The sequence below is a fragment of the Arachis ipaensis genome, chromosome B1, assembly GCF_059453495.1.
Source record: "Arachis ipaensis isolate K30076 ecotype BB chromosome B1, ASM5945349v1, whole genome shotgun sequence".
NCBI classification, from domain to species: domain Eukaryota; kingdom Viridiplantae; phylum Streptophyta; class Magnoliopsida; order Fabales; family Fabaceae; genus Arachis; species Arachis ipaensis.
This window is the reverse complement of record NC_142436.1, coordinates 40,588,908-40,615,743: the sequence shown is the minus strand read 5'-3', so window position 1 is coordinate 40,615,743 and position 26,836 is coordinate 40,588,908.

Below are 26,836 nucleotides of genomic sequence, written 5' to 3'. Positions count from 1 at the left end.
TGCGTAACTCCTTCTACTAGCGCTCCCTTAGTGAACACTACGTTCACTCACTAAGCGCTGTACCATTTGGTTTACGAGTTTCCTTGCCCAGCGCTCTCCTAGTGAGCGCTACGTTGGTTCCTTGAGCGCTACCTATGCGTACGGATAGCACGAGCTTCCTCCCCCAAGTTCGAAAATCACGAAAAAGGTGACAAAGTGAGCGCCACGCTCACTTTAGAAGTGAACGCTAGCCATGTTTGCTAGTGAGCGTGGCATTCTTCTTCTTAACGCAACGCTTCCCTGATTGCTTCCCCTTTTTCTTCATTTCTTCACCTACAAGCAACCAAACAAGCAATTAAAGTCTCACTAAAATTATAAGGTCTTTGCATCATTCATAAAATCAATTAATTCTAGCATAAACCTTATGATTTTGTGTAAAATAAATGATGTTTGATTGATTCAAAATGATCATGAAATTCCACTCCAATCACTTACTTATTGTGCAAGAAAGTGCATAAAACCTAATGAAACAAGTGAAAAATACTTGTAAAACTAGCATAAGATGACTTGTCATCAGCAGCAAATGATCAAAATCAACACTAGTAACTCAAGCAAACATATAATAACAAAAAATCATCAAGTTCATCAACTAGAATTCAAAGATGCAAAAATATGTATATATTAACAAAATGTCTTTAACTATAAGAAAGTGTAGCTCAAGTGTAGTAATTGAAGAGAAAATTAAGAGATACTTACAATAGAGGCAAGCAAAAATCCAAGATAAAAAATGAAAATAGCACTTTGCAAGATAAACCTAATGAAAATCCTAAGGAAGTTGGAAGAAAACTAAGAGAAACTAAAACCTAAAGCCTCCTAAAACTATCTAATACTACTACTAATGATATGCTATGTTTTCTCAAGTGTTGCCCCCTCCATATGAGCTCTAGGCCATCAGATTTGGGCCTCCAAATCCTTCAATTCGCGAGCCACGTGACTTTTTAATGAAGTCATGCGCTGGTACCTGTGCGTACGCATAGATGTGTGTATGCACACTAGCCGAATCTCAGCTTGTGCGTACGCACACTCCGAAATGCTTTTCTCCTTTGTTTCTTCATGTTTCCTCCTACTTGCATGCTGTTCTTCCATTCAAATCAAGCCATTCCTACCTATTTTCCCTGAAATCACTTATAAATAACATCAAGGTATCGAATGGAATGCAAATGGAATAAAATTTATTAAATTAAGCACAAAAGAGCATGTTTTCACAATCAAGCACAATTTAGAAGGAAAACTCAAAAGAATACTATTTAAGGGAATAAATGTAGGTTTTCATAATGAAATCTACTCAATTCCAACCAAAAATTACCATCAAATATGAATTCATCAATTCTCCCACACTTAAACACTAGCATGTCCTCATACTAATCTCAATCAAAGGAGAAGGGTAAAAGGGCAACAACTTATTTAATGTATTAACTACATGCATACAACTAAGCAAAATGTTAACTACCTATATCTATACTATGGTTTTCTATTGAGTTTGGAAAAAAATAAACAAGTGATTTCCAATTAATCCAAGATATATCATTAGGGCCAAGGCAAGGAATTAATGCAATATGGTCAATGTCTAAAGATTTGAATTGAAATTTTCAAAAACTAACAAGTAACTTGCTAGAAGATACAAGATAAAAGATGAAAACATAGAATTGAGCGATCGAACCCCTCACCGGTTGTGTATACACTCTAGTCGCTCAGTGTTTAGGGCTTAATCACTCAATTCTCCTTTAATCATATTTTCTAGGATTTACTAGTCATCTAACAATTAACAAATACTTGATGCATGAATACAAATATCATGAGGTCTTTGGAGGGTTGTAATGGGGTTAGGGTAAGGGTATGATTAATATGGTTAAATGGACTAGCGGATTGAATCTTTGATTAGCTCAAGTATCCCACCTAATCCTATATCAACCTATTTACACCAAGGAAAACAACCTAACTTTCCATTCATCTCCTTTTTCACACTCACTCATGCATTTTCTTTCTAATTCACACACATATGTATCCTTTATTTACATTCTTATTATCATTTCTTTCCTTTTTCTTTTTCTTTTTCTTCTTTTTTTTTCAAAAAGTATATACACCAAAATTTCTCTTTTCTTTTATCATAAAAAAGAGATGCATATGTTTTAAGTAATGAATGCATGAGTGTTTACCCATTTTCCCAAATTTCCTCAATGAATACCCAAAGCACTTATTATCAATGTTTCCCCACAAATTTTTCTCCACACTTGATTAACACACACTTCTCAACCCAAGCTAATCAAAGATACAATTCATGAACATTAGTGGTTTTTTGCTTAGGGGAAAAGATGTGCTTAAAATTAGAACCAAAGGGGAATTAAAAGGCTCAAAAGTGATTTACAAAGGTAGATGCATGTAAGGGTATGGCTATATGGGTTAGGTGAGTTTAATTTCTAAAATGGCCTCAATCATACTAAATGCATCTAAAACATCAAATATAGGACATAAAGATTCAAGCAAATCCAAGATCACACTCATAAAAGAGTATAGCACACAAGAACAAAATTTTGTGGTTGAAAATGTGCAACCACGCAATTAAAGCTCAAATATCACTAGGTGTTTTGTTCTAGCTCTTTTCTATGTTCCATAAGAAAAATACTTCAAGCAAGTTGAAAACCAAGTTTCAATTCTAATTAGTGGAACGCCCTAAGAGAGATTTCTTGAAAATTCCTTGTTGTTTTTACCAAACTTATTTCCTATACCATGCAATATGCAAATGCAAATATTTACTACCATAGAACTATAAGTAAGCTAAGCTATATACAAGCAAACTAAGCAAAGTTCAATAAAATGAAATTCTAACAAATATTCATAAGAAACAAAATTACCAAAACTAGAAAGTATTGCAAAGTGTTTAGAAAGAGAATTTTACTCCCAAGGTTGCAGATCCTCCCCCATACTTGATCAATGCACGGTCCTCCGTCCATGCACGCAATCCGGGGGATGAGGACTAGGGGGCTCCACCTTCAGATGGTGGGCACTGGGATTTAGGTTGATTGTCTCCACCATCATCCTCCACAACCGGCTCAAGTGAGGCTACTGGAATTGGGCCAGGATCTCTTCCTTCTAGTCTTACTGCCACCTAATTAAAATGCTTGTAATCAAGGCACTCAATGTGGCGGATATCACGCAATAAGTCCTGGACCATGCCTTGAAGAGGCCGGATGAAAGGTGTTGGAGTTGATGGAGTCGGTGGTCATCATGATGATGGCTCAGGTGCTTTCCTCTTGGAGGGTGTCTTCTTTGCGGACCCATCCAAATCTCCACTTGGAATGAATTGGTTACCAATTGGGATCTTGGACATGATGTTTGTATTTCACCTCTCTACCCCGTTAGTATAGCAAATCTCATCACAAGTAATGAAAAGCGAATGTTGATTTTTCTTCTTTGGATCACCTTCCACATCGATGCACGAATCAAGGGCAAGACAGCTATCTTTTTGCCCTCCATAATAGCCCAAAGCAATACAGTGGTTTTAATTCAGATATGGGTAGTATAGGTGCTGAAAAGTATATAATCTGCCACTATTTGTTGCCGAATACGTGCATCGGTGGTCAAATCAGAATAAGCAATGCTAGTGGGAATAGCTTTTTCTCCCTTGCTATATTCCCAAGATGCACCGGGATGGCCGATTTTCTTCAGAATTGGAGCCAAGGACATCCTCCCCTTTAAGCACATCCACTTTTATTCTAGAGTTTACATCCTTAGAAGGCAGAATGTGGGGAATCTTTAGAAGAGTTTCAAAAGCTTTGTTGGAAGTATCCAATGTCTTCCCTCGGAGGAATACGGTCTCCTCTTCCCAAGCTTGATAAGTACCATAAAATTCCCGCACTATAGACTCATTTATTTCAATAGGGTCTTGTTTAATAAATTCCCAATGAAGTGAGGCAATTATTTTATGGATGAGCGCCACATATTTGCTTGGAACCTTGAGCTTCTGCTCCCAATGGATTGACCTCTTTTCAAGCTTGTCATATTGGAGGTCGGCTCTTCGATTGGCAAAGGTGTTCGGTTCTTCGCTTCGACGATCGGAGGGGCACGGAAGAGTATTATTTGGATCCACCAGTAGTGGAACTGGTTCTTTGCCTTTTTGGCGCATCCTAAAAAGGAGAGATAAAAAATAGATTTTAGGATCATATAGTAACAACAAAACAAGAACAATGAGGAAGTACAAACAATGTTAAGAAAATTCAAATGCTTAATTGAGGGTCTTTCCAAAAATTGGTATTGGAGTTGTGGAAATGAAAGCTCATTGATATGCAGGTGCACAACAACAATAACCATTTAAGCCAAGTTGGATATCATTTGTTCATCCGGAAAATGCGAGAATCACATAAGTAATGTGCTTGAGTTAAAGCAAAAGATGTGTGATCAAGACATCAAGGAATGAACACTTGTAATTTTATTACTTCAATTCAATTGCTAAGATGAACAATAAAAAATTGAATCCAATTAAGATCAATGTATTTCCAAACAAGTCACCCATTAACTATAAAGGAAAATTATGCAACTCATGGACGTTTGAAACTTCAAGTTCAAGAAACAAGGAAATGCATTGATAATTTCAAGTTTAACATCATCAAGAATCATAATTGATGTTGCACAAATCATAGTATATGCCAAATAAGAAGAAGTTGAAAGCATATGATGGCCATTTCATATAAATCAAACAAAAATTTTACTTAGGCATTTCATCGAACACTTAATATGCATTGTGCAAACTTATCACATTCAAGCTCAAATTCCATCAATAATAACCCAATAATTCAGATATCAAACACTTGTAAAACAATGATAATTAAAGAAAGCAATAAACTCAACCTAATTCATTCAACTGAATTTAAAACAAGCTAACAAATTAACACAAAAAGAAATAAAACCTGAAAATAAAATGATGAAGAATGCAAGAGGAGAGGATAAAACAGTGGCACTTGTGATAGCCACTACAAGGTCATGGCGGTCAGCTTCACTGGAGACACACCGGAGCTCCACAAAAGACAAAGAAGCTTGCCGGAGAAAGGGGAAGAAAAGAGAAGAAGAAGAAATAAAAGGAGAAGAAAGAAAGAGGGTGGTGGCGGCGGCTGAACGGCGGCAGCGCGCCGGCAACAGGGTCGCTAGGAGGGGTTGGGTGCCTGGAGCACACCAGCAAGGAAGGAGAAGAAGGTTTGCAAGCTACTGGCTCGACAAGATTTTCTCCTTGATTAACGCCCAGATCTACGCTTGTGCGCACGCACACAGGTCCATTCGTATGCACAAGAAGCAAAAACAAAGGGGATGCGGACGCACAGAGGCATGCGAGCGCTCCCAGCAGAGGGGGTACGAGCTGGTGTGTGGACGCACAAAGCTGTGTGCTCGCATAGAGGACAAAATCTCCTTTTTTTTCTTAATAACTTGGGAAAGGATCATGCGTGCGCGCGCACGCAGGTGTGCGTACGCACAAGAGCAAAAAAAATATTAGGGTTCATGCACACAGGGGCGTGCAAGCACTCCCAACAGAGGGGATGTAATCGAGTTGGCGTATGCACAAGCGGGTGTGTACACATAGAGTGCACGAAAAAGGATCGGTGTGCATACGCACAAAGGGTATGCACACACAGAGCACAAAACATAATGAGGTGCACACGCACGGAGGGGTGCGAACGCTCCTAACAGAGGCTGTGCAAGTTAGTGTGTGTACGCACAGGTTGGTGCGCACGTACAAGATGCAAAATTTTGTGATTGTGTGTGTACGCACAAGGGTGTGCGCACGCACGATACCCTGTTTTTCCAAAAATTTCTTTCTTCAAAATCTAAGGTATTGAACCTTAGCTCAGTCCAATTTCAACCCCAAACATCCAAAAATTCATACAATCATGATCCATATACAAATTAACCTATCTATGCTCAAAGATTAAACTAATCCTAAGTGAACCAACATGACAAAAAGCAATTAAGTCAAAATATAAACAAAAAGAGAAGGGTTAGAACAGTATTACCATGGTGGGGTGTCTCCAACCTAGAACTTTGGTTTAACATCCTCAAGTTGGACGTGCAGGAATTCAATGATCAACATTTCGAACCTCTCCAAGGAGGAAGATCTCTAACTCCTTGGCATGCTTGGATTGTGTGTGGTAAGGTTTCACCCTATGACCATTGATTTTGAATGTTGCTCCGTTAATAGGGTGAACCACTTCAACTACACCATAGAGCTTGACATCCACCACTTTAAAGAGACCATCCCACCTAGATCTTAGCTTCCTGGACATCAACTGCAACCTTGAGTTGTATACAAGCACCTCATCACCTATCTTAAAGCTCTTCCTCCTAATATTTTGATCATGGAATGTCTTGGCCTTTTGATGAGCGGATAATTCATACCTTTTTGGCATTGTTTTTACATAGTTTTTAGTATGTTTTAGTTACTTTTTATTATATTTTTATTAGTTTTTATGCAAAAATCATATTTCTGGACTTTACTATGAGTTTGTGTATTTTTCTGTAATTTCAGATATTTTCTGGCTGAAATTGAGGGACCTGAGCAAAAGTCTGATTTAGAGGCTGAGAAAGGACTGCAGATGCTGTTGGATTCTAACCCTCCTGCACGCGAAGTAGATTTTCTAGAGCTACAGAAGCCCAATTGGCGCGTTCAAAATTGCGTTGGAAAGTAAACATCTTGGGCTTTCCAGCAATGTATAATAGTCCATACTTTGCCCCAGATTTGATGGCCCAAAATGGCGTCTAAACGCCAGCCAGAGACCCTTTTCTGGTGTAAAACGCCAGAACTGGCACCAGAACTGGAGTTAAACGCCCAAACTGGCATCCAAGCTGGCATTTAACTCAAGAGAAGGCCTATGCACGTGTAAATCTCAATACTCAGCCCAAGCACACACCAAGTGGGCCCCAGAAGTGGATTTCTGCACTATCTGCACTTAGTTACTTATTTTCTGTAATCCCTAGTAACTAGTTTAGTATAAATAGCACTTTTTACTATTGTATTCGACATCTTTGATTGGAGACTTGGACTTTTATGTTACACTTGGGGGGCTGGCCATTCGGCCATGCCTAGACCTTTTTCTCTTATGTATTTTCTACGGTGGAGTTTCTACACCTTATAGATTAAGGTGCGAAGCTCTGCTGTTCTTCACGAATTAATGCAAGTACTATTGTTTCTCTTTTAATTCATGCTTACTTCTTCTCCAAGATATACTCTCATACTTAATTCAGTTAAGTCAGAATGAAGGGGTGACCCGTGACAATCACATACTATCTTCGTTACTCGCTTAGCCAAGATCCGCATGCCTGACAACCACAAGCGGTCTACATGATGTTCAACGTAGTCATTGGACGACAACCAGAGTATATTCTCTTGGGTCTCTAATCCACGGACCGAGTCTGTGAGATTAGAACCTTCTTAGTAGAGACTAGAACCAATTGGCAGTATTCTTGAGATCCGGAAAGTCTAAACTTTGTCTGTGGTATTCCGAGTAGAATCTGGGAAGGGATGACTGTGACGAGCTTCAAACTCACGAATGTTGGGCATAGTGACAGTGTGCAAAAGGCTAGAGAGATCCTATTCTGACACAAGTAAGAACTGACAGATGATTAGCCGTGCGGTAGCTGTACCTGGTATTTTTCATCCGAGACGAGAAATCCGATAGTTGATTAGCCGTGCAGAAACCGTACTTGGACCATTTTCACTGAGAGGATCATACAGCTTGCCATGGAAGGGAGCACGCATGATTGGATGAGGACAATAGGAAATTAGAGGTTCAGAAGCAACAAAGCATCTCTAAACGCTTATCTGAAATTCCCACTAATGAATTACATAAGTATCTTTATTTTATTTTATGTTTTATTTATCTTTTAATTATCAAAACCTCATAACCATTTGAATCCGCCTGACTAAGATTTACAGGATGACCGTAGTTTGCTTCAAGCCGAAAATCTCTGTGGGATCGACCCTTACTCGCTTAAGGTTTTATTACTTGGACGACCCAGTGCACTTGCTGGTTAGTTGTACCAGACTTATGAAAAGTGTGATCACAATTCCGTGCACCACCTTCTCCTTATAAAACTTAGCATTCTCGTATACTTCTAGCCTAAGACTTTCTAGCTCCTCCAATTGGAGCTTACGTCTGCTCTCGCTCCTCTCAAATCCGGATTGTAATGTGATGAATCCATATCTGACAATATATTTTAGATTGATTTGAGTGGATTTCATCATATAAACCCACATTTATTCATCCAAACAGCACACTTTTGTATTCTCTCCCTAAATTGAGCCTAATTGTGAAAACATGCTATTTTGTGCTTAATTTAATCACTTTTATCCCATTCGATGCCTTGATGGTTTTGATGAGTGATTTCAGGTGTAATAGGTTGGAATGACTTGATAATAGTGGAAGAAAAGCATGGAATTAGGAGAAAACATGAAGAAAACAAAGGAAAAAAGCATTTCAGAGTGTGCCCATGCACACCATCTGTGCCTACGCACAAGGGTCAAAATCAGCAAGTGTGCCCATGCACAACTTCTATGCAACGCACAAGAAGAAAATCAGCAAGTGTGCGTACACACACACCTGTGCATACGCATAAGTCCCAACACGTGACTTCATTAATGCAAATCGCTGGGGGCGATTTCTGGGCCTCCGGAGCCCAGTTTTGGGACTTTCTGAAGCTGATTCTTGCTATATCAAAGGGGCCATCATTCCATGTGAAGGGGAGAGAAATTAGGGTTAGTTTAGCATCATGTAGGTCATTTTCTAGAGAGAGAAGCTCCCCCCTTCTCTCTAGAATTAGGGCTTCTTATTTAACTTCTTTGAAATTTCTCTTTTTAATTTTTGTTTTCATCTAGTTTCTTCTATCTTTCTTTGTTCTATTGTCTTAATTTCCTTAGTTTATCTTGTTAATTTCTCAATTTTGTCACGTTTATGTTTTTGGATACTCTTGTTAATTTTAATTTCAATTAATGCAATTTATGTTTTCATATTAATTGTTGCTTCCTTTAATTGTTATTTGTTATTTCCTTGCTTTTGGTAGCTTTAGAATTTAATTTTATTGTAATTTAATTTGATTTTATTTTCATGCACACCAAGTGTTTGACAAAATACTTGGCTTAGTCTTTGCCTAGTTTTTCACACTCTTGGTTGAGAAATTGGGTAATTGGGTAAACTTGAGTGGTGGATGTCTTTCCACATTGTGTTAGGATTGTTAATTAATTTGGTTTTCACTAACTCTAAGCCTTCCACTAATACAGTTGGCTAGGACTTGTAGATTAGGATCAATTATGCCCTTTTGACTGATCCTTGATGTTAGGATTGACTAATTGGGATTAATTCTACACAATTACCATGTTTGTGGTCCATGACTTGGATAGAAATCCTTAATTTCCCAATTCTTGCCAAAAGCCTCTTTTTGCCATTTAATTTCTATTTTCATTACTTTTACTTGTTTTCCATTTAATTACTTGCCATTTTAACTTCTTGCCTCTTATAATAAAAAACCCCAAAATTCCCATAGCCAATAATTGAATATTTCATTTGCAACTCCTAGGAAAGACGACCCGGGAGTTTAAATACTCTCGGTTTTATATTTGTATTGATTGTGACATTCTTTGAATTAAAATTTGATGTTGGCCAATCATTGGGTTTGGAACTATACTTGCAACGTCAATCTTATTTTGAGAAACTCCTAACCTACTTTTGGCCCTTGTAAAATTTTTGGTGCCATTGCCGGGGAACTAGCGCCATGAGTGTTATAGTTTTGGTTGTTGTTAATATGTGAATAGTGTGAATATATACTTTTTGGTTGTTTGTTTGCTTATGTTGGTAATTAGGATTTTGTTTATTTTGTTAATTGATGTCTTTAGTTTTTATTTTTCAATTTTCTCTATGAGTTATCACCCTCTTGGTTTGGAGTTTAATTGTGATCATTTTGTAGGGCTTGATAACTTCAATTATGGATTGCATCATGGGATTGGAGCATTAATTTTGGAAGGAGCAACCTCCTCTATACTACAATGAACAAAACCCTCCCCAATATGCATACCCAAACCAAGGATATGGTGGATTTCACTTTAATTATGCATCTCCATCACCATATATCTATGACCCATACCCCAACATAACCCTCAATCACCATGTTTTCAAACACCACACCAATACCAACAACCACATTCTTACATACCACCTCAAAACACTTACCAACACGAGTCACCTCCCACATATACAACATTCCTCCCAAACAATGAAACCCCTCTTTCACCCCAATGTGAAGTTCCCCAACCCTTGGCGCAAGACCATCAAGACCTTCAAACTTTTCTACAAGAGCAAGAAGGATTCCGAAGAACACAAGGACAATTCATGGCTACCATAGCCGAAGCGGTGAGCTACTTGGTTCTACTATTACCATAGCCAATCAAGGCCCTCCTCTTGAAGAATGTGAAACATCAACTAAAGGTTGTAACGAAGAGGAAAGCATGGAGCCACAAGGGAAAGAGGAAGAGTTGGAGCATGAATTGAAACAAAAGGGAGAAAGTGGAGTATTTGAACCGGAGGAGAGAAAGAAGGAATTGAGGGAGATTGATCAAGATGAGGATTCCATCATTGATGATTTTTTGTCTTCTTTGGTCAATCTCCTTAATGAACCTAATGAGCCTCTTCCCATTGAGTTTGAGAGAGACATGGAGGTAGACTTCTCACAACCTCCTTGTTATGACTGAAGTGATGGGGAAGAGGAAGTTGGTGAGGAAGTAATTCCGGTCCAAGAGCATATTGAGTGGGTGACAATTTCATTTATGAGCTTCATTGGCTCCCATCAATATGCTATCTTGGAGACAAACTACCAACTAAAGGTCCTTCCTAGGTTGGTATATGGTGGAGAAAGGAGTGCTGGTTCCCAAAGGAGTCCAAAGCTCATCAAGAAAGCCAATTCAAGCTTTGGGATTCAAGTATGGTGTGAAGCACAATTGAGTGGATTACGGAGAGTGTTGGGGTGCTACAAAGGTAGATTGAGAGCTTTTCCATCCGGCTTAGAGCATGGAAATCCACAACATGGAGAATGGAAAACTAGAATATGGAATCCCGGAGGAGAGTCAAAGACCAATCTTGGATGGAGATTTAAGGAGGAGTGGAAACATAAGCCACCCTAACAAGAATCTCCTCAACAAGTCCAACTTAAGGACTATAAACTAAAGTGCTAGGTGGGAGACACCCCACCATGGTAACATCGTTCTTACCTTTTCCTTGTTTATAATCTTGGTTTATTGCATGTTTGCATGTCTTAGTTAGCTTAGGATTAGTTTAATTTTGAACTTAGATAAGTTAATTTTAGTATGGATCATGATTTTGTGAAGTTTTGAATATTTAGGGTTGAATTTTGATGAGCTAATGTTCAATACCTTAGATTTTGAAAGAAAAATTTTTGAAAAAAAAAAATAGGGCATGTGCGTGCGCACACCCTTGTGCGCACGCATACAACAACGAAATTTTGTGACCTGTGCGTATACACCACTTTGTGCGTATGCACACCAGCCTCTGTTGGGCTTGTTCACACACCTTGTGCACATGCATTCCCCTGTGTTTTACGCTTTGTGCATACGCACGCCCTTGTGCACATGCACGCGACCTCCTTTTTGCGCGCTTTGTGCGTACACACCAACTTGTTCGTACGCACACTCTGTAACACCCTAATATTCAAATCCTTATGCTCGACTCATAAGTCAATGATAATAAGGTGGTACGACTCTCAAGGGGGATTTTTTAATACATAATTTATAAGTATAATTGAAAGGAGTATTAATCGAGAGGCCTGAAAAGAGTAAAAATAAAATCGCGAAGTCGTATCACTCACGTATCGACAACTAAAAGATAAAGCGTGAAGTCGAAAGCGATATACAAATAAAGGCATTAGGGTGAATAAGAGAAGGAAAGTATATAGATATATATAACATAAGTAAATAGCCAATAGTCGTGACCCGCGAAGTTTAGGCCGGCTAGGGTACAATATAACAATAGTTGACAACAGTATCTCCTAATCTCTCCCAACAGAAACATAAAGGCCTCTATAGGCAAGTTCAAAAGAGTTCAATACATAATATAGGCATTTCAAAATAAAGGTGGAGAGATTCTATGTAACGACCCAATTTTCAGTATGTCTAGATCATACTGGAAACTGAGTGCTACCAACTTGTCTTCCTAATTAATATCTATTATTTATCATATGAGCCTGAGTCGTTGTTAAAAACATAGTTAATTTGCGAGGTTTTTTTTTTTTTTGAAAATGTTTGGGTTAATAGACGGAATCATTCATTATCAACTCACAACTGATAACAGATAAAACAGTTATAAACAACCACACATAAATACATCACAAGCAGCTAACAACATTCAGTGATCTAGCCTTTATCAGAGTATAGACTTTTAGTTAGAACACCCCTAGGTATAGCTAGATAATAACTATATACATATATATACATACAACATCCCAGGCCCTGACCTGTTCAAGAAGTCCCTAAGCTAGCGCACAGGCTAGCCTAGACTCTTTACTCACCTAGTCCCTCTAAACTACTAAAGCGAGGGAAAGTACGTTCTAGGTCTTCAAAACTCAAGTCAGGTGGAATGTCATCAAAAGGTAGAACATCATCTATTACTCCTCTGCATGATCAGACATTGCCATATGATGTCTCTCTAGTACCTCATCAGGTAGCTACACAACAGGAGTCTCGTACACAGGATTTAGGCTAAAGTGCGCATACAAACGGGGTGCAGACGTTGGCTGGTCTCACAGTATATACATATAAACAGATAATGGAGTTTACTCTAGACTCAGAAGACTACCTAGAGCGGAATTCTTTTTGCGAACGGTCGTTAGTGAACTACGGAAGAGTACTCATACTTCCATCTGAAGGGGAAAGGGAGAGAGAAGGGGTAAGAACTGGGTAGTTCTTAGTAGGGCCGGGGTTATTAGTTAAGTTCATTAATTTGTGTCGCTTAGCAGATATATAGCAGAATATAGAGACGCAGTAAACTGAAGATAGATGAATAGAAAAAATAGAGTAAACTGAAAACAGATCACGAACAGAAGAATATAAGAAAGTAAAACACAAACACAGAGAATAGAATACAAACAAGGAAAGCATACATTCATACAACAATCATAACAGAGGAAATGCACAACCAAGTATGATGCATGTCTGTCCTATGCAGGCCATGAGCTCACGTGTCGGTTTACACCCTACATCCCGACATTACCCAGGAACTAGTCCTAGATATGGCTTTATCTCTGTAGGTGAACTTCGGCCTATAGAAACAGCACTCCCGTAAGTGAACTTTGGCTTACAGGAATAGTCTAAACACAACACAACAACTTTCTGTAGGTGAACTTCGGCCTACAGAAATAGCACCTCTGTAAGTGAACTTCGGCTTACAGAAATGGTGCCCCTGTAAGTGAACTTTGGCTTATAGAAATAATATAAACACAACACAATAAATTTCTGTAGGTGAACTTCGGCCTCCAGAAATATCACTCCTGTAAGTGAACTTTGGCTTACAGAAATGGCAACTCTCTGTAGGTGAACTTCGGCCTACAAAAGCAACACCCTGAGATACACAATTGATATTCACTGTAGGTGAACTTCGGCCAACAGGAATAACAACTCACTGTAGGTAAACTTGGACCTACAGGACCTCTAGAGCCAACAGAAAAACAGCAGATGAATATACAAATATCTCTGGAGTTGCCTTAACGCAACAAATGACCTTTCAACAGGCCCTCTGCTTGTTCTCTATTCTCTTTATCATATTACTCTTTTCACTTTGTCTTTTTACTCTACTCTGATTATTCTTTCCTCTGTATCTCTTTACTTTTCTCTGGTTACTCTGTTCTCTGTGTTTTCTTTACTCTGCTCTGATTTCTCTGTTTAACGTATGTATTTAAAGCTTATGTAAATCTCGGTATGAATAGTTAGCCTGTCCCAAGTATAGGTTCATTAAGTTTATACTGAAACAGTTTAACTTTTCATATAATACCTAACCCTAGTCGCAACTCAAGGACTAACTATGTTGCCCTAGTTCATTCGCTAGTCTCTGTCTGTTTTTCTGTCATTAATACTTTACAGACTTTTCCTTGATTTTTATCTCTTCTTTAACTTTTTATCTTTCCTTTATCTTTGCCTCACTAATATGTTTTTACCACTCCCTAAGTGTTTTATGAACGTAATTATGAGATTCTGCGCTTAAAGTTGTCTTTTTAAAACTTTTACAGAAAATTGCCTTTTTCGCAGTATTTTATTATTTTTATTAAAATATTATTTTTAATTAAATATTATTATTTAATATTTCATTATTATTTATTATTTTATCATTAAATTTTTGAAAATTAACTTTACTTTAACCTTTAACCTTTAAAATTTACTTTTTACCACCCGCAAAACTTCTGAAAATTACCAAATAACCCCTCAAATACCAAAATAATTACAACCTTGCCCTTTTTAAGATCTAAAAGGTGTTCTTCAATGTTCTTCACCACACTCAAAGTGTTATTCGTGTTCTTCATAAATTCTTCAGATTCTTTCTCTGTTTTTACCCATTTTTCAATTTTTTAGCAACCGATTTTTACCATAATTCATAATAAATTAGCAGCCACTAAAACCCCATCTTTTCCACATGATTTTAACAAAAATTGAAGCTCAATTTAAGCTCTAGGGTTTCAGTTTCTAGCTGCACTCAAGAACATAAATTCATCGCTTGAATTTCATCAAATTTCATCAAAATTTCACCAGATTTTCACCAAGAATCAATCATATATGCAACCAATTTTTAAAACAGCCAAATCATACAACATTCACACAACTCAAACACAAATAATCAAGATTAATTTCGTTACACTCTACCTGGTTTTGTTGCTCCTAATTCGGTTATACTTTCAGGTGGTCCTTAAGCACTTTTTCCTCCTAAATCACATCAAGAACAACTTTAAATCCAAAAATCCTCAACTGACCAAATCTCACTCAGCACGTTAGGAAGGGATTTATCACCTTATAGTTGCTGGAAATTAACGTTTCTTAGCCCTCAAGTAAAGTTAAGCATGATTCCTAAGGAAGAACATGAAGAAAACACATGTTTAAGCATGTTTCCTTGAAAACCGAATTGAAGAGGGAGGGTGACATCCATCTCACCTTATTTCCAGCCTTGATATGTTATATGGTTATGTAGAGAAATAAGAGAGGATCATTTTGGTGAAATCAGAGTTTTGATTTGAGTTTTAGTTCAGAAGAAATCAAGCTTTGAAGATTAAGTGTTCATGAAGTTTTCTCTCTTTTCTCTCCTTTCAATTTCAGCCAAAGGGAGTAAATGACCAGCCTTGGAGTGTCTTGGGGGTGTAAGGTGAGTTGTGATTGGTTGGCTTGGAGGTGGATTAAAATAATATTAATATCGGACATTTATAAAAACATCTCTAAAAATTATTTTCTGAGCTACTAGCATAAATGACACTAGTAACATATTTATTATGAGAATAGAACATGTATGATGAGGCCTTAACATTGCTAAAGTCATCAAAGAGTACTGGTGTAAAGCTGCACCAGTAAACTATGAACCCGGTTAAACCGATTTCCTGTTTTTAACTAAAACAGACCAGGTAACCTTATAATATCATTCAAGAATCTTCTAATACTAATATAATGATAATATTATACTATCATCTTTCTTCTATCATGAATCGAGTCCGGTTCGTCAAACAGAGACTATTTACGAAAAATCGAATCAAAACTCCTAACCGATACGGTTCAAAAATTAGGTTCTACGTGACTGCGTTATCGAGCTTGCCCCAAAAGAGGTTCTATCTTAAGGATGACATAATGATAATGAGGATTGAGATGCTTGATGATACAGTAGAGGTGTTGCCTTTATTGTTCTTCCGGAGAAATCCGTGCCTTCAGAAAAGATCTCGCATACTCGAAAAGCTGGGTTGTTACATTCTAAGAAAAATATAAAGTATAGAATATAAAGATCTTTGCCGTCTCTCAGATGAACCACAACTCACTTCTGAGCTCCTGGACCTGTATCTGAAAAACAAGAGATATATACGGAATGAGAACCCCTATCCATGGGTTCCCAGTACAGTAAAAGTGCCAAATAAATACAATGCATTGTAATAAAAACTCACTAAGCATCCTAAAATTCCTTTCATCAAATATTCATCCTATGTTCTCGCTAATCCATAATAGGCAACTGTCATAAGGAAATGCTAAATCTAATTCATCTTCCTCATGCTTCCCAACTTTCTAACTCTCCGACAATTCACAATTAGATTTATAAACAAAACCATCCCTAGCTATTCTGTCTCAGCAATTTTATATCGTTACCTCATATTCTCACCTGGAGCAAGTGAGATCACTTCACTACGTCTACCCAGGGAGCTCAAATTATCTCATTCAATCATCATCATCATTGTTCAATTTCATCATCAACTCATCTCATCAAGAACAACCCTCAGTGTCAACTTACACCAGTATGAGGGATCTTTCAGTTATACAAACACAAGCAATACAGGCAAGTAATGCACAATAAGGTACAAGTAGAACAAGTAGCACATAATCAGGCAACATAGCATATATAATATTGCAGTCCAAACCAAATAGGCAAACCCAAACTATTCAAACATATGCAAATGATGTATGCCTGCCCTATGGCTGATGATATCATCTGTCGGTTATCAAGCCAACCCGACGTGTCCGGTAGCTAACCCGGCCACAGTCTCTATGTTGCGCCTTATTACTAGTAGAGGAAATACGTGCCCTGTCACCATTAGAGGGTATATGTGCCCTGTTACCATTAGAGGGTATATGTGCCCTGTCACCATTAGAGGGTATCAGTGTCATGTCACCCTTACAACAGAGAGAAAACACAAGCATACTCATATTCAAACATTTTTCATCATTATTCATTTACCACATTCATTCATAATCACTCTTCATTATTACCAATTCTCAAACAAGGACCCGGAGCAAGCGGGACGAACCACGACCCTTGCTACTACCCAGGTATCATAAATACATTCATTCGAAACTCCATAATTAAACTCATTTATCATAATTCTCCTTCCCCATCTCATACCCAGAGTAAGTGGACAATGCCACTGCCTACTGATGACCGGAATTCACTCCCCATATAAAAATGATGAATCCGTTCTTTTGGCAAGCGCATCAAAATTATTGTCAAGTAATAACCCACAGTGGAATGGGATTGTATCCACAGAGATTGGTAGATTTGAGAAATTTTAATCAATTGGTGAATTAGTTAAGCTGAGCAATATAGAGTGTGATTGTAGCATTGTAAATGAATAGGAAAGTAAATGGCTCTAAAGTAATGAGAAGTAGTAAAGTGCAGAAAAGGAAATGGCAATAATGTAAAGTGCAGAAACATAAATGACTTAATTGTAAATGGGAATGGGGATTGACAGAATGTAAAGAAAGCTATAAAGAATGTGGAAGATAAGAATAGGGAGAATTCATTGAGATCAGGAGATGTTGTTCTCTTTGGATTAAATCCAGTTCATCTCATCTTCAATCATACAACTCAGTGACCTCTTGGCAATCATGATTGGTTGAACCCCAATCCCTTGGTGATTTAATCTCTCAGATCTTGATCAATAGCCAATTCCTTGGTCTAATTGGTCATGAAGAGAGATATGCTTGGTCCCTGATTATACCACGCATCATCATAGGTCCAAGTAGAGGGAGGATTATATGTCACCATATCCAAACACCAAAACCCAGATCCTACTCAAGTGTGAGAAGGGATTTCTAGCATGGTTTCATGTTTCCTTTTCCAAGGTTCCTATGAAACCCATTTTGCATTGAACCTCTTTCCTAAGATGATTGAATACTAACATTAAAACGAAATTCCTTCTAGCAAATCAAAGAAAAGATGAAGAGAAGAAGAATTTCACTATCATTAATCCATCAAGTACAACAGAGCTCCCTCTCTCAATGAGAGGGAATTTAGCTACTCATAGCTCAAGAGAAAAGTACAAAAGATGGAAGAGATAATGTGAAAAGTAAATCTAACTATACTTCAACAGAGCTACTACTCAACAACCCAACCCCTTTCTGAGTACTTTCAGGGGTTATTTATACTACTCCTAGCACTAGAATAAAGAAAATACAAAAGAGAAAAAAAAATTACAATTTGGAGGGAAAAAAAAACTCAATAAACGTGACCTTCCAGGCTGGCGTGTCACAGGCATTTAAGTAGCGTGCCACGCTCAGCCTCCAATTTGGCTTGGCGCACCACGCCCAGCTCTTCAAGTGGCACGCCCCATATGTTGGTGTCTCTGGCGTGCCACGCCTTCGAACCCAAGTGGCACGCCCAGGGTCTTCTTTAAGATCTGGTTGGCCTGGCGTGCCACGCCTTCGAGCCCAAGTGGCATGCCCAGGGTCTTCTTCAAGCTTTGGTTGGCCTGGCGTGCCACGCCATCGAGCCCAAGTGGCACGTCCAGCCCTTTTCCTTCTTCTTCTCTTCTCTGAAAAGTTGAACTAGCGTGGCACGCCCAGGGTCTGGCGTGCCACACCCCTTGTATGTGCTTTACTCTCTTTTCTGGATAATAGAACTGCCGTGCCACGCCCAGTGTATGGCGTGCCACGCTTGGGTCTTCAAGTGGCACGCCCAAGTGAGGATTGAGAGCTGGCGTTCCACGCCTTCGACACCAAGTGGCATGCCCAGCTTTGCTCTGGCCTTCTTTAGTGTTGGCATGCCATGCCTGGGTCTTCAAGTGGCACGCCCAAGTGATGATTTGAAGCTGGCGTGTCACGCCTTCGACACCAAGTGGCACGCCCAGCTTTGCTTTGGCCTTCTTTAGTGTTGGCATGCCATGCCTGGGTCTTCAAGTGGCATGCCCAAGTGATGATTTGAAGCTGGCGTGCCACGCCTTCGACACCAAGTGGCACGCCCAGCTTTTTGACCTTCAACCTCTTCTCTGGAAACTTGTACTGGCGTGCCACGCCTTGATGCTCAAGTGGCATGCCCACTTTAATGTGGCTCCTTTAAGCTTGGCGTGCCATGCTTGAGTCTTCAAGTGGCACGCCCAAGTGATTTTCCCCTCTGGATTGATGAACTGGCGTGCCACACCCAATGGCCTAAGTGGCACGCTCATAGTGTGTAATGGGCTTGGCGTGCTACGCCCATCTTGGCGTGCCACGCCCTTTTTGTGGCCTTCAGCATTGCTCTCTGGAAATCAATACTGGCATGCCACGCCCAGCTCCTGGCGTGCCACGCTCATAAATTTTCATGGCGTTTGTTCCAAGTGGCACCCCAGTTTCACATGCCCAGCTTTGTTTTGTTGTTTTCTTCCCTTTTTGTTGCCCTTTTTACCTGAAATTCAGCACAAACCCATTTCAAAGCAATGTACCATAATATTCATCAATTAGTTTATGAATTACAATGATTAAATGGGATTATGCTCTTTTATGGTCCTTTTTAGTTAAGAAAAAAAGGTAAATGATGCAAGTCATCACAACACCAAACTTAAGCTTTGCTTGTCCCAAGCAAATCAATGTGAATTGTTCTTAGATGGATTGAGACTTGACCTTAGAGAGAGGCATTCACTACCAAAGATAGGGCTATTGTTGAACACATGGATGAATATTTTTGTTTCAATGTCACAAAGAACTCCTAGATCCTTGAGGGTTCTTCCAAGTATATGCCTCAGGGGTCCTTTTTATTGATTGTCACCTTGAAGTAGTAAGAGTTATTCCATTTTCTTTTGGTTGTTCTTTCCTTTTCAATTTTCCTTTTTCATTGACCACGACTCTAAATGTTTTTCTCAAGACGACCCTTTAGTTAGGCTTTCAATTAGCACTCCCAAACCAGTTGGCTTTAGGGTACTAGGTGTTGAAACACCCCTAAGAATTTACTTGCCCAGGTCTCTTTTCTTGACACATCTTCACTACAAGCATCTACAAGGATTTCTAACTCTTTCACCCCTTTAGTATTTCCTTTCACCCTAGTAGTTGATGCTCAGAGCCTTGGGTCTTTATTGCTTACTACTTCTTGGTTCTATGGATATTCAAGGAACACCCCTTAGCCTCTATTTGTCATACCTTCCAAGCCTAGTTGCTTTTGATGACTCATTTTCTTTTCAGTTCATTCAAGGTTCTACACTTAGTTCCTTTATCTCTTGGTTTTGAACAGTCCCACTTGGTCTTAGTCAATTTTACTCTTGTTTTTGTAACAACTCACAATAATTCTTATAGAAACAAACTATTCTTTTATTGATGTTAATAAAACTTGAAATAACATTGCATTTTCTTTCTTGTAATATAAAGGACTCATAAAAGACTTTAGGACCTAAGAAAACTAAGCATTAAACATAAACTATCCTAACATTGCAACTTATTATTAAACAGAAATTTAAACATAAAGAAAACTAAACAGAATTTCAGAAATGTAAGAATGTCAACCATGGGACTTAACAACCTTGAGTAGCTTCAGTTTATTGGCCTTTTTCCTTTGTCTTTCTTTTTGGAGGAGGAGGAGGCGTCATCATCCTTCTTGGAGGATTCCTCTTGTGCCTTTGTGTCCTTGGGCTTCCAAAAGCCCAGCCTTGTTATATAGTTTCTTTCATCCTCCTTATGCTTAGCCAGAATTTCCTCTTGTCTCGCACTTAACTCCTCCATCTCTTGCATGAATGTTGGGTACTCGGGGTTCAAGGCAGCCACAGTATTACACAAGTGATTCAGCTTCGCTTGTGTGTTGATATCATATTGCCTCCTTGAAATGGTTCTAGCATCATAAAAATTTCTAAACTCAGCAAGGTTCCTCTACTACCATTTGTTTTGCTCCACTATCTTGTTGAGTGCACCTTGCATCTCTCCCCAGTCAAACTGATCTTGCTGCTCCTTCCTCATATGCTCCATGCTCCCTTGGAGTTGGTGTATGCTCTTATTCACTTGGTTCCATTGTTTTTGTTGTTCCTTGAGTTGGTTAACATCCTCTCTCAGATGATGTATATCTCTTTTCATTTGGTGTATGTCTCCTTGCAATTGCTCCCAGTTGAATCCTTTAGGAAATTATTGGTATTGTTGGTATGGTGGTAGTTAGAGTACTATATAGTGTGGTTGCTCTTCAGCCTCTTCTTCTTGTTGTGGTTGCCCTTGTGGTACATGAGCATGAGCTCTATGCTCCCTTCTCCTCTCAAGTAGGTTGACAGCCACTACTTTGGTCATCTTCTTGGCGGTTATGGGCTTATCTTGATCCACTAGCACTTTATCAATGATCTTCTCAACCCCTGCTTCATCACATAGCCTTTGGATAATGCTGGGGAAGGCCAACCTTATGCTATCCTTGGTGCTTTTCAGCACCCTATTAATGTTGTTGGCAATCATCTCTCCAACATTCACGTTCTATCCCTTCATGATGCTGTATATGAGCACAGCCCTCTCCAATGTCACTTCAGAAGTGTTAGAGGTAGGATTGAGAGATCTTCTCACAAAGTCCAGCCACCCTCTAGCTTGGGGGCTCATTTATCCATTGCATATTCAGGACACAAATCTCATTGAGGATTTCATCAAATCCTAGGTCTTGTTGCTTCATCCTTTCTTCATAGCTCCGGGTGGAGCTTGTTTGCTTCACCATCAACATCTTATCTATGTTGGAGGGGCTATAGTCAATGGCCTTCTCCCTCACATAGCTAAGATAACCATAGGGTTGCCTAGGCTGAGGCACTGCATTAGCATAGAATTCTCTAACCAAGATTTCTACCACTTTCCTTGGTGGGTTGCACAAGAGTGCCCATCCTCTGTTGTTGATTTCCCTGTTGATCTCAGGGTGCTCATTCTTCCCCAGTTGAAAGCCAACCTTCGGAATGATTTGCCTCTCACTCATCCAACCATAAAATTAGTTTTGGTTGAATGCTGAGAGGAACTTGTAGTCATTGTGGCTTGAGGACTCTGAAGTTGGTTCCTTGGTCTTTCTCTTCTTTGATGCTGAGGCTCTTGGTGGTACCATTAGGATGAGGAAAGGAATTTGAAAGGGTGAGAAAAAAAAGGTTGAGGAAACTGGAAGAAAAGGTAAGTAGCAGAGCAAGGATTTGCTCCACAACACCAAACTTAGGACTTGATTGTCCCTAATCAAGTAGAAGAAAGAGTGGTAAAGAAGATGAGAAGAAAGGAGGAAGTGTGGGGGTTCTTTTCGTGTGTGAAGTTGGGGGTTTGAAGTGTGAAGAAAGGTGGGATAGCTAGTGGCTTTTATAGGATTGAAAAGTGTAGTATGGAGGGTGGAAAGTGAAAGCAATTCAATGTTTTTCCACTTGGGGAGTGGCGCCTAGCGTGGGAAGAGGCGCCAATCCTTATCCCTTTTGGCTTCCTGCATGTGTTGAGTTCCAAAGTGCGAGTACACTTTGACTTTTTGCTTTATGAGCTATCAATCATGTGGGCCCCATCCTTTCCCCTAAAAATAAAACCCGAAACTCCATTAGTAATGACAAAAGAATCCTTCACATTCCTTATAGTATGAGCCAATTAAATTGCAATTGATGAGTGTCCCTTGGGACACCAAACTTAATCCCATTGCATCTAATAAATTGGTTTCATCGTTGGGTTTTAATGTGTTCATAAGAGTGAAATAATTCCAATCATTTCACATTCCTTCACTTCTAATCCCTTCTGAACACATTAAAACCAACTTTTATGCACCCACCAATTTATTAAATGCTTTCAAACTTGAATCATGTTGGGCTTACAATGTGATCTTCATATGGTGGTGGCCACACTAAACTTAATCTCTGGGCTTACTTCTCAAAATTGATTCATTCAAATGGTTGTAAGCTTAGATTAAGTGAGTTAGTGGCCACACCAAACTTAGCTTTTTAGCTAATTCTCAGCCCAATCACTCATCATCAGCAATTGTGTTCATCAGATTACACTTTCAGAAAAAAAGACAACAATTTAAAGGTTCTCTAACTACCAAAAACTGATATTTAAACTTCCTAATCTACCACCTACAATCTACCTTTAGAAGGTAATGAAACAAAAATATTAAACTGAGACTTAAACTACCTAAACTGACAATTTTAAGCTACTTCTAAGAAAGCAATAAATCAAAAGGATATAAAGTGTTGGGGTGCCTCCCAACTAGCGCTTCTTTATCGTCACTAGCTTGACGTTCTTCCCTCTTTAGTTGAGGTTGTAGCTCACTCTTTGCTCATCCAGTGAGTCTTCCAAGTAATGCTTGAGTCTATGGCCATTCACAGTGAAAGTTCTTTGTGTTTTGTCCTCCATGAGCTCTATATGACCATAGGGTGATACCTTAAAGATGGTGAAGGGTCCAGATTATTGAGACTTAAGCTTTCCTGGGAAGAACTTAAGTCTTAAATTGTACAGCAGCACTTTCTGACCTTCTGTGAACTCTCTCTCCTTGCTATCTTTTGATCATGCCACCTCTTTGTGTTTTCCTTGTAAATCTTTGCATTCTCATAAGCTTGATTTCTGAATTCTTCCAGCTCAATGAGTTGCATTAGCCTCCTTTCTCCAGTAGCTTGATCATCAAAGTTCAACATTTTTAAAGCCTAGAATGCTCGATGTTCAAGCTCAACTAGTAAGTGACTGATGAGTGAAAAATTAGATTTCCACACAAACTCACCGGCAAGTGTACTGGGTCGCATCAAGTAGTAATAACTCACAAGAGTGAGGTCGATCCCACAGGGATTGATGGATCAAGCAACTTTAGTGAGGTGATTAGTTTAGTCAAGCTAACATTGGTGAATTAAATGAAATTTGAGCAGCAGAATGTAAATTATAGAAATTATAAATTGCAGAATGAAAATTGAACAGAAGCTTAAAGAGCAAGAAAAGTAAATTGCATCAAATATAAAGGGGGCTTGGGTGTTGGAAAATTAAATGAAGCAATAGATCAGATTCAGAACAAATGCAGAAGATGTAAATTTGCAGGAAATATAAATCAAGCTCATAGCAGAAAGTAGAATTGCAGAAAAGGAAATTATAGCAGAAAAGAAAATTATAGCAGAGAAATGGAACTTGTAGCAGAGAAATGGAAATTTCTAAAGCTAAATTGGGAGCAATGTAAACAGAAAAGTAAAATTGCAGAGGAGGAAGTCCTAGCAAAAAGGTTGCAGAAACTGAAATTTCATAAATCCAATACTAAAAAATAAAAGTGCAGAAAAATAAAAGTGTTTCAAGAAGAGCTTTCTATTCTATCCTACTCCTACTCCTATTGCTCTCTAGCAGAGCGAGCCTCCTTAATGAAATGAAATTGATGCCTTTATATAGGCTTTACAAAATAAAAAATGAAATTAAAATTGAAAACAAATTAAATGAAATTCATAATCTAGCTTTTTCTTGTGCCTTTGAGTCATGTTAATGGGCTTTGCTTGCTTTTGATTTGAATGAGAGTGGATCCAGATGCATTTGGTGGCTTGGGTCTGTGAGGAATTGAATCCAAGATGGCACTTGATGGCATGGGTCAAGATGCACTTGGTAACACTCCCAGTGGAGCGTTCAGTTTGGAAAGTGAACGTTACGTTCACTTGTCATGTGTGCTCCCTTGGGTGCGTCAATTGCCCTCCTAGCGTTGCCATAGTGAACGCTACGTTCACTCTTCAAATGCTGCCTCTCTTGGTTGCGTCCTTGGTGCACTTGTTTCTTCGAAAACGTTCACTTAGTGAACGTGGTGTTCACTTTTTGAACGCTACCCATTTTGCTGAGCCTTCCTTGGTTAGTTTTTTGTCCTTAAATATTCCTATCACTTGTACTTTAATTTCTTGCCAAATAAAGATTGTTATACATCGTTGGAAAGCTCTAAATGTCAGCTTTCCAACGCAACTAGAAGCGCATCAATGGGACATCTATAGCTCAAGTTATGGTCCTTTGAAGAAGGCATGGTCATGTTGTTTTGGAGGCCGAAAACGTTCAATTAGTGAACGTGGCGTTCACTTAGTGAACGCTACATTGGAGGCCAAAGTTAACACCAGCTTTTGAGGCCCAAACTTAATGTTCACCCCATACTATTATAAACCTTCCTTGGTTGAAAAGCCCTGGATGTCTACTTTCCAATGCATTTGAGAGCGCATCATTTAAAGCTCTACAGCTCAAGTTATCCTTCTTGGAAGGTGAAGAGGTCAGCTAGCCTTACTGCAGGTTGATACTATGTTCATCTTTTCACTTTTGGGGTAAGTTTTCTCCCTTAGATTTAGTGTCCACCATAAAGTGCCATATATGCTTGGAAAGCTCTAGATTCCTACTTTCCAATGCCACTAGAATCATCTCATTTGAAGCTTTGTAGCTGAAGTTATTCTTGTTGGAGTGTGAAGAGGTCAGGGTTGCAAATCCTCTTTGCTCCTTTTGAGCTTAATTGAGCTTAATTTGTGCTTCTTTGCTTCTTTTTCTACTTATTTCCTACAAAGTTTATCAAATCAAAAGATCAAAGAAATATACCATTTAAGCACAAAAGCATTCAATATTTAAGCACTAACCATCAATTTCTTGTATGAAAAAATATAGAAAAACATGACATGATGACATGTCATCAGTGACAAGCCTTACCAAACACCAATTGGTATGGAGACATCCCAATAGGTATTTTGAAGGCTGTCCTATAGGCCCATAATGTATCATCCAACTTCTTAGACCAATCCTTTCTTGAGCTTCCAACAGTTTTTTCAAGAATTCTTTTGAGCTCCCTATTTGAAATCTCAGCTTGCCCGTTGGCCTGTGGATGGTATGGAGTTGTGGTTGTTGTATCGGTTGGATTGGTATGGTTTGTTATGGTCTTGGTTGTGGCTTTGTTGGTTTCCCCACCCAAAGTTTGGGTGGTTCTTCCAACCTGAGTTATATGTTTTGGAGTTTGGGTCATATGGTGGTCTAGAAGAGTTGTTCACATAATTTGCCTGCTCCCATTTGCATTCAGCTTCTGGTGCATCTTCTTCTTATGGTGGTGCTTGAGCTTGGATAGCTGAGATTTGGCCAGTCTCCATCTTCTTTGTTAGGGCTGCTAGTTGTGCTGCAATCATCTTATTTTGTGCTAACAAGGCATCCATAGAATTTAGCTCCAGCACTCCTCTCTTTTGAGTTCTTTCTGAAAAATAGAAGTACTCATTTTCAGCTACAGTCTCTATAACATCTATGGCTTCTTCAATGGTTTTTTCTTGTTGAGTGAACCCCGTGAAGAGTGGTCCACATCTTTCTTTGCTTCATATGATAGCCCTTCATAGAAGATGTGGAGTTGAACCCATTCGTTGAACATATCCGGAGAACACTTCCTTGTCAAGTCTTTGAACCTCTCCCAGGCCTCATAATGTGTTTCACCATCTTGCTGTCTGAAGGTCTGCACCTCAGCTCTTAGTCTATTGACTCTTTGTGGAGGGTAGAATCTTGCTAGAAATTTGTTTACAACCTCATCTCAAGTTGTTAGGCTCTCCTTGGGAAATGCTTCCAACCATTTTGCTGCCTTATCTCTGAGAGAGAAAGGGAATAAAAGTAGTTTGTAGGTATCAGGGTGTACGCCATTGGACTTTACAGTTTCACAAATCCTCAAGAATATAGTGAGATGTTGGTTTGGGTCCTCTTGGGCTCCCCCTCCATATGAACAATTATTCTGGACAAGTGTGATGAGTTGAGGTTTCAACTAGGGGTGTAATAGGTTCGGTTTGGTTCTGTTTTGGACTAAAAACCAACCGAACCGACCTGTTCGGTTCTACACTGATATCAACCGTTTGGTTTGCTACTGTCTGGACAACCGAACCGAACCGAACTGAACCAATAGCAGTTTGGTTCGGTCAGTTT